This window comes from Cervus canadensis, chromosome 2 (assembly GCF_019320065.1).
Source record: "Cervus canadensis isolate Bull #8, Minnesota chromosome 2, ASM1932006v1, whole genome shotgun sequence".
NCBI lineage: Eukaryota > Metazoa > Chordata > Mammalia > Artiodactyla > Cervidae > Cervus > Cervus canadensis.
Window position 1 is genome coordinate 81,077,335 of NC_057387.1, and position 8,537 is coordinate 81,085,871.

The following is an 8,537-nucleotide window of genomic DNA, read 5'->3' on the forward strand; positions in this document are numbered from 1 at the left end:
TAATTACACAGTTACATGTGTTACTGCTACCAAGTTATCTCCTGATCGCTGAGTAATTAACTTGTCAACTCAGCAATTGGGGCTGGAGGCATCTGAAACACTTGTTTCTTTTCCTATAGATGTGTGCGGGTTCATTCAGCACTTGTTGAATTTGATACCATCCTCCTCTCAGTCACTTGACAGTTAAGGTAGTGGCTGAAACAATTTTTGCCTCCCTACCCTACCTAAACCTTTTCAGACTTCCAGTGATTTTAACACATTTTCCCTTGCTGCTAATTTTGGGCATATTCATCCATCAGTCCAGTCATCTATCCATCCATTAGTCCATCCAGCCATCCATCAGTCCCTCCATCCATTCATGCATGCATGTATCCATCTATCAGCCCATCCATCCAACATTCCAGAAATGCTTACTGAGCCTGCCGTATCTGTTAGGTCCTGTCTGGGAGTCATTGTTATTGCTTCAGAAACAGCGTGATAGCCCAAAGAGCATGAATCAGGTTTCAAATTCAGGAACTGTTATTCTTCATGATTGATATTGTGCCACTTTCTTGATCTATAAAATGGGTCTAATAATGCTTAATAGGCTAGTTACTAGCATGCCAGATAATGAAAAGTACTGGCATAAAATAAGCACTCAATAAACTTTAACATCCAACCATGGCCCACTTCTTACTACCAGGCCCCAGGTAGTGTTAACTATTTCAAGTCTTCATCAAAATAGATCCCATAATAGCCTCTACCTGGGATTGTGAATATGATTAAAATTAAAATAGCTACATTAATTAATTCTCAAAATTCAGATTATTAACTAAATCAAAATGCCTTTATCAAAATATATTGCAGTTAATTTTTCTAAGTGGTGTCACAAATACCCAAAATGATAGAGACAAGTAAGAAACACTAGTCTTATTTGCTATTTTAGTAAAAACCAATGACCAAATCAAAAACATGAGTCATAATCACACAAAGCATATCCACTTAGAAGGTAGAATTCAGGGGTCCTCAGGGGTGGGGACCTGGTTATTTGAGACTTCTTAAAGCCCTCACTTCTGTTCCCCGCTTTAGAATTCCCTGTCTCAAAGCTTCAATTCATAAGGAAGTGGCTCTCTATCTAGAGAACAGGGCCTCAGACACCATGCAGAGACACAGATAAAATAGAAGGTGAAAATAGCACCTACTTCTGGGATTAAATATTACTGAGGCTGAGACAGATTAATGACTTGTCCATGTTAATGAAAGTAGGAGGTAGCAGCACTGTAGTTCAAACTCATCATTCTGACTCCTAACCCATGCTTTTTGTAGAACTTCACCCTGCCTCAAGTCAATACGTACAGTGCCTTGAAAAACTTTTATCCAATGCTTCATTATTTGCTTACATTTATTAAATGCCTACTACATGCTGATAAAATGCCATGCCCTAACAAAAGAAAATTATGAATCACTAGCATCTAGTCATTGCCTGCTAGGTGGCAGACACAAATTTTCCATACATGGCTCATTGGATCATCTTAACAAAACTGTAGGAAAGATACTTCTTATCCTCACTAGATGCAGGAAGAAACAAAGGCATAGAATGCCTGTATAACCTGCCTGAGGTCACGTGCCATTAAGTGGTACAAGTGAGATCTGAAGCAAAGATGACTGTCTCTGAAGTCCACCCCAATAGCCTCCAGGCCAGCTCCACTCTGTTTTGCTGAGATGGCTACAAGGCCCAGCACAGGACTGGAACAAGGGCATGTGCTTAGGCCCTGCACATGAAAAGCTCACAGTCGAACACTGAAGAAAGACACAGAAAAATGTACCATTCAATGTACTAGGTGTTATACCGTGTGCTTGTGATGAAGCCAGGATCCCAAATGCCTGCTTAGTCACTTCAAGCTCCTGAGAAAATATAACATAAAAGATGCCAACCATATGCATCCTGGCTATTCCTTGCCATGGCTTTCATCTGAATCCCCACCTACTCGAGGGAGCTGGAATAGGTTCCATATGGAATAAGGGAATCAAATGTAGTTTGAGTTCAGGGAGGAACTCTAAGACAGAGCCCAGATCAAGCCCAAGTAATTAGAATTGGTTTCCCCATTTCCAGTCTCTCATGGTAGTCACCCGGTCCCTCCTAGCCCTCTTGGAAACTCCTTAGGAAAAGGTCTATCCAGCCTAAATTTTACTTTCCAGCTACAGAGGAGGCTTCCCTGGTGGCTCAGCTGGTAAAGAATCCACCTGCAGTGCAGGAGAGCTGGGTTCGATCTCTTGGTTGGGAAGATCCCCTGGAGAAGGGAAAGGCCATCCACTTCAGTATTCTGGCCTAGAGAATTCCACGGATTGCATAAGCGCGTGGAGTTGCAGAGTCGGACATGACCGAGCGACTCTCACAGAGGAGGAGAGAGTGTCACCAGGCAAGTAATTATCTTGACCCCTTTGTTCCTCCAACAGGAGGTCCTTCACACACAACCGAACTCTCTCTCTGGCTAAAGAAAGGGTGAGAACTCTGTGTCAATACAACATAGAAGGGGTTCCCTGGTAGCTCAGTGGTAAAGAATCTGCCTGCCAATGGAGGAGACATGAGTTCAATCCCTGGTCCAGGAAGATCCCACATGCCACAGAGCAGCTAAGCTCCTGTGCCATAATTATTGAGCCTGTGCTCTCGAACCCAGGAACCACAACTGCCGAGTCTATGCAACGCAGCTACTGAAGACTGTGTGCCCTAGAACTTGTGCTCTACAACAAGAGAATCCACAGCAATTAGAAGCCCTCACACCACAACAAGAGAATAGCCCCCACTCACCTCAACTAGAGAAAGCCCGTGTAGCAAAGGCCCAGCACAGCCAAAAATAAATAAACATTAAAAAAAAACACACAGCAGACTGCTGGCAAAGTGCAGTAGAAGCTCAGAGGAACAGTATGCATACTTGTTTGAGGAGAAAGAGCAGCTTCACAGAGGAGGGAATGTTTGGAGCATGACTAGGAAATGTCAAACACATGGGGTAAAAGAGAATTCCTAAGGGTGGAAATGCATGGAGGCTCAAGATGGGAATGGTTAAGAAATCCAATGTGCAACTGGGCACCTGAACAGGGAGAAGGAGGCAAGTGATAAGAGAGATGACTTGAGGAGTCATTGGAATAGATAAGGAATTTAGCCTACTGAATCGAGTAGTTCTCATGTTTCATGGAAGACCTTGAAACATGGAACTGGTGTGATTTATTTAATCAGACCAGGGTCAGAAAGACAAGTCAAGAGCCTATTTCAACTTTTCAGAGAGAGTGAGCTTATGAAGAAGCCAGAGATAAATGTGGGGGCTATTCAAATAGTAACATTCAAGGCTTATGTCAGATATAGGGAGAGAGGAGGTGGGGGTTGAAGAGCACGCCTCAAAGCCTTCAACAGAAGGGAAAGAGACACATAGACACAAACACTAAAACTCCATAACCCTATTCTTAAAGAATTGTGGTTGCATACTTGCCAAATAAATGAGTACACTTAAGCTTCATTCTCCTGTTCCCCTGATGGGTAGATAGTGCTAGTCACAGGTAGTAAGGCTGGAAAAGAGGGAAATTTAACTTGACTTCCAAGCATAGCTCTTCTGTCCGAGTCCTAATGATACCCCCACTGTGAGTATAGTGTTCATTATTGGTTTGCAACCCACCTATCTACACAGCTGAAACTCTAATACTTTGGCCACCTGATGCGAAGAACTGACTCATAGACTCTGATGCTGGGAAAGATTGAGGGCATGAGGAGAAGGGGACAACAGGATGAGATGGTTTGATGGCATCACCGACTCAATGGACATGGGTTTGGGTGGACCCCAGGAGTTGGTGATGGACAGGGAGGCCTGGCGTTCTGCGGTGCATGGGGTCGCAAAGAGTCGGACACGACTGAGTGACTGAACTGAACTGATCAACACAGTAATTTCCCACTAGTGGCTTTTGACTTATATATAACTGCTCTGAGTACCAGAATCTTAACTTTCAGACTGAATCTACACAGCCAAGACAGTTATCAAGAAAAATGTAGGAATATAATTTGTAACTCAAAGCATGAAATAAAAGTATTATTGATAATGACTGAACCTATTCTCTGAAATTGCAATAGTTTAAATCATAGCTTTTTTTTGCTTAGAGCTTTCTTTATTCTTTGCTCTGTACTAAGGGATTTATACACAGAATGCTAACATGACCTGTGATGTAACATAAATTTCATTTAAGGTAACTATTCTCCTTCCAAATTTGCTCCCTATAATTCTCTACAGCATTACCAAATACCATGGGAACAAAAATAGGTCCATTGCTTATTTGGTCCAAAATGCAATAGAACTTTTATAGTTGGAATGGGAGGCAGTGAGGTATAATGGGAAATGTTTGGGGCTTTGAAGTTAGAGAGAACTGGCCTTGGTTCAGCTCAGATCAATTCAGTGCAACAGAGAGACGCCGAATCTCTACCATAGGAGTTTTCATAAATGTGTATGACTTTAAAGTAAGCACTGAGCTTGGAAGTAGGTATACAGTAAAGAGGGAGGACATAGCACCTGCTCTTAAGAAGCTTACAAGTTACTGGGAAGAAGAGTCACATAAGCAGATACTTTCAAAATAAAGTGGACAATATTAAGATCAAGGAAAAGAAAAAACTATGGGAAGAACACAAGGGAGAAGCACTTAGCAGAGCTAAAGTGATTCCTAACCCAGGTCTTAAAGGCAAGGAAAGTATCCCAGCCGCAAATGGTGAGAGCCCAAACCTGGGCGTTGATTACATTATGAGTAAAGACACGGGAAGGTAACAGGTGTTAAAAATTATAAACAAAATAAAGTGAAAAGCAGGGCACACTGACTGTGCAAAACTGGCAAATACCTTTACCTTTCTGAGCTCCAGTTTTCTCATCATAAAGATGATCAACAATGTTCCTGTCACTGCTGCTGCTAAGTCGCTTCAGTTGTGTCTGACTCTGCAACCCCATATACGGCAGCCCACCAGGCTGCTCTGTCCCTGGGATTCTCCAGGCAAGAACACTGGAGTGGGTTGCCATTTCCTTCTCCAGTCTCTGTCTCTAGCTGGTTGCAAAGATTAACATGAAAACCAATAAAGTACTCAGAACACTGTTCATGTCAGAAATTCAAAGAAAGGTAATTCATAAAACATTTCTTCTATGGGATGTTAACAGTTTTCTGTTAAGTTCCATAGTCAGTTATGAATTGGAAACATGGAGTGGACTAAGTACAAACTTAGAGCAGATTTCTTTAGAACTGGAGGCTTTAATATGCTTAATTTTCATTGTGAACCTTTAAGGAAATGGGAAAATACACTCTAAAAGCCTTTCCAAAGCTTTTCTTTTTTTATAACTAGGCATCCTAAAGATTCATGTTCTATAATCACACTGGGAAATACTGGCCAAGACTTAGAGTACACACAGGATGCCCTGCACAGCTTCAATCCATCTTACCTTTAGGGAAACTGTGCTTCATTAGTTCATCACTATATTTGAAAGCCAGAATCTTTTTATCCTATGACAAGCTGAAGTCTGTGTCACAATGACCCACAGTAACGAGGGATTCTATGTGAGTAAAGACATTGAAGAGTTTCAGCCTGAGTACAGCTGGTTTGTGAGAGGAGCTGGACTTTAATCTTCGGTCTCTTAAGTATTTGAACTACCATCTGAACGATAACCTATTTCTTTATAAGCAAGAAGGCAGCCTGATATGGTGACTCTGAGCTCTACAGTGATGGGGAAAATCACTTTGATTCTCTGGGCCCATTTCCAACGCTGAAAAACAAAATATGTTATGTTACTGACCAGATTGAATATTCTCTAAGTTGATATAAGATATGATATCAGTCCTTCTCTGAGATTCCACAACAATCTTATATCTTATATCAACCTGGGGAATACTCAGTCTCAAACTGCTAAACTTGGTGAGGAAGAAAGCCATGGCTTATTGAACAGAATTCCATACTTCCAGGTAGATTCCACACTCAGTGATACCTGGTCAGTAACATAATGGTTCCCAGAAAGAATGAATGTGCCAAGAGAAAAGAGAATAGGATCCCCATCTAGGTGAAGGCTTGTTGACAGAAAACAAAAGCTTCCCAGGTGGCACTAGTGGTACAGAACTAGCAGGTCAGTGCAGGAGATGTAAGATGTGAGTTCAATCCCTGGGTTGGGAAGATCCCCTGGGGGAGGGCATGGCAACCCACTCCAGTATCCTTGCCTGGAGAATCACAAGGACAGAGAAGCCTGGTGGGCTATAGTCCATAGGGTTGCAAAGGGTGGGACAGAACTGAAATGACTTAGCATGCATGCATGCACCCACATCTCCATTCTTAGAAATGATGAAAATGTGAAACTCTGAAGGGGTCAGTAATTACTCGAGGTCACACACATAATAAGTCCAGGAGTTGGACTTCTTGCCTATACTTGACTCCACAGCCATGTTCCTTTGACTAAGCTGTCTCCAGCCTGAGGACATCAGGGAGTTACACTAGAGCCCAGGGGTATTAAGCTCTGGTCCTGGTGAGAGGCGGCTCCTTGTTCTGCGTTGTGCTGTCATGAGTGAGCATCTCAGAAGTGCTGACTACTACTGGAAGGAAGTTATAAACTGTCAGGCAGGGGAAAAGATGTTAGGATATGGGTTTCTCAACTCTTTCCTGAGATATATTGTGAACACTGCGCTTCCTATGCATGTCACCTGAGAGCCTCTCCCTCTCACATACACACAGCTCATCCCACCTCCTGCCCTGCCTCACTCTCTTATCCCTCCCTTCTTTCTCCCTCCCTTCTCTCTCCCTCCCTCTCTGTCTATATCTCACATGCATTCACTGAAACACACACCTTCTGCTTGCTTTCTGGGGACACTGGAAAACCTTTGCTAAATATATTTTGAGCAACCACACAGCTCAGCCTAGCTTACATTTTATCCACATTCGCTCTCATTTATTGAACACCTGTCATGATTTTCTGCTCTGCACGCCCCATCAAATGTAACTGTCACAACCCTCCTCTGAAACGTGTTTATAAATTGCATTTTGGAGATGAGGAAACTGCAGCACAGCAAGTTTCAAAATTGTTGGTGGCCGCACAGCTAGTTAGGATAAAGGGCAGGAGGAGAGTACCCCCAGGTGCAGATCCAGGTCTTTGGGCTGCAAAGCCTAGGATCTGGTCAAGGTGATTGGCTGTCTCAGTGGGCTCTGTTGGTGTGGTGCTGGGTAGGCAATTCTATCAAGACAGCTTTCTGGTGAAGAGAGGTAATTTAAAAAAATTACTGATCGGTCATTAAAGTGTTAGTTGTTCAGTCGTGTCTGACTCTTCACGACCCCATGGACTTCGGCCCGCCAGGCTCCTCTCTCCATGGAATTTTCCAGGCATGAATACTGGAGTGGGTTGCCATTCCCTTCTCCAAGGGTAGTCCCAGCCCAGGGATCAAAGCCAGGTCTCCTGCACTGCAGGTGGATTCTTTATCATCAGAGCCACCAGGGGTCCCCCATTGCCTTAAACTTACTCCCAGCAGCTGGGAGAGTGTATAGCAAAGAGAGTTCTCACTGCTTCTCTTTGGAGCAGAAGAAAAAGATCTAATGAGCGTCACTTCATTCTTGTTCACCTGAGTTATGTGAGGGAAACAGGAGGCATTTCTTGCTGCCAAAGACAAGGGCCAGAGGCCTCCCTCCAGTGCAGCAACACTGACACCCAGTGGCCAAGTCAGCCCTGCCGGGCCCTCCCTGAATCCACCCCCGCTGCCCTGGTGGGAGGTCCACTAGCTCTCTTACAACTCTGGAAGTGGGTGCCAAGAACAGAATGGTGGAGAAAGAACCAACCACTGGCTTGGGACAGCTGCCAGTAGAGTCCATCAGAAGGCATATACTGCTGCAGGTAACCAACTGCGAAGCTAGCTTGTGGCATGGGAGGATAGAAAATTATACTTTTTCCACCTCCTTTCTGCATTTCACTGTTTGACTGTTTATATATCCCTTAACTGTGTTCCAAATAGAGGCAACTTAAAAAGATGCATTGATGTTTAGTTAGGTAATCCATTTTATAATTTGGTGAGCAAGATGAAGCAAAGGTAAACAATGAAAAAAACAAAAACACAGGTCTAGAAATGAAAGCTATACAACATGCATTGAAAAAAAAAAATGCAGTTGTGGGGTAAGAATGGACCATATCATCTGGGTCTTCTGAAAAAGTGGAAGAATGAAGGCCTCACTGGTTATAGTCTATGAGATAAACACAAACCATTAGTCAAAGACACAACTATTTATTCCTAAAATGGACAACAAGGAAAAAAAAAAAAGACAACTCTCCTGATATCCTTACAGAGAGGGCAATAAGTAAAGGGCATGTAAAAGGTCAGTCCATAGATGAGCATCACTGGGCCATATGATCTTTTCTGTGGCTCAGCAACTCAGAAAACACTAATACTCTCTCTCATCCCTCCACTTTTGCATCCTTAAAATAGCATAAGATTTTTGTTTTTCATTATTGGGTTTGATTGTGTAGGTGTGTTTAGAATGCTTTGTGCTTCCCCTTTAAATGATTGCTGCCAATTAG